Genomic DNA, 1,304 nt, shown 5'->3' on the forward strand with positions numbered 1-1,304 from the left:
AGTTTTTTAAAATCTATTCATTCAGTTATTTCTAATTTTATGTATCGTCAACGGTCGCATTTATATATCTGTGTCCTTGTCCATCTACCTGTGAATCTTTTTATTTATTCTTCTCCTTATTAATTTCCATTCTGACATATGATCAAATTTGGGTCAACCTATGTGTATAGTCTTATTTTTATATTAATTATGAACTATTTATCGTCTTATCTTTTTACTTATTCATCTAGGTTTGTTTTCTTTTTTTTTTTTTCTTTTTTTTTTTGAGGGGGGGGGGTACTTATAATATCACAATATGTCGAAGGCCCAGGAAGTGGTCTCACAAACAGGGCAATCCCCAATGTTCGGATCGAATGCGGGAACAACTTTACTTTACCTTTAGTTTTGTATATATCATTCATTTATCTATTTTTAAAAAAATATTTATCAATTTTTAATCTCCTGATTCATCGTTCTATTCACCTAGTAGTTATCGAAATATTCCCCCCCCCCCCCGTGTCTATCTGACAGAACACAGCAACAGACGAAGATGACGACGACACTGTAGATCTATCCTGTGGCATCTGGAAGTTCCGGACCAACATCCTAGGCCGTTGCTATGCCAATCTGTACTTGTTTGCCATCTTCTGTGGTGTGTCCACACTCTTCAACCAAATGTCGAGGACCATCGTCAATACACAGGTGAGAATATCAATTCTTTAGGTGTAGTCAACACACAGGTGAGAATATCAATTCTTTAGGTGTAGTCAACACCAGGTGAGAATATCAACACTTTAAGTGTAGTCAGTACACAGGTGAGATCAATTCTTTAGCTGTAGTCAACACACAGGTGAGATCAATTCTTTAGGTGTAGTCAACACATAGGTGAGAATATCAACACTTTAGTTGTAGTCAGTACACAGGTGAGATCAATTCTTTAGCTTTAGTCAATACACAGGTGAGATCAAATCTTTAGGTGTAGTAAACACACAGGTGAGAATATCAACACAGGTGAGATTAATTTTTATAGTCAAAATTCTACAGCACTTGCTACTCAAACAATATGTCACATAAGTGGTTAAGGTTGGAGAGTTACACTATAATATGAACAATCAAGACTTTGGCGGCGGTCGCAGAAACTAGAGCCATTACCAAGTGGTAGGCAAAAAACACCAACATAAGACCACGAGATGAACGTCTGTTGAAGAGAAAATCTACAAAGAAAAAAAAAACAAAAACAAAAGAACAAAAACTCACAAACAAAAATAACACAAAGACAAAACGCCCGCACACGGGCACAAGGTGAAATTCCAGTGAACTCTCCC

This window comes from Aplysia californica, unplaced genomic scaffold (assembly GCF_000002075.1).
Source record: "Aplysia californica isolate F4 #8 unplaced genomic scaffold, AplCal3.0 scaffold00636, whole genome shotgun sequence".
Classification (NCBI taxonomy): Eukaryota; Metazoa; Mollusca; class Gastropoda; order Aplysiida; family Aplysiidae; genus Aplysia; species Aplysia californica.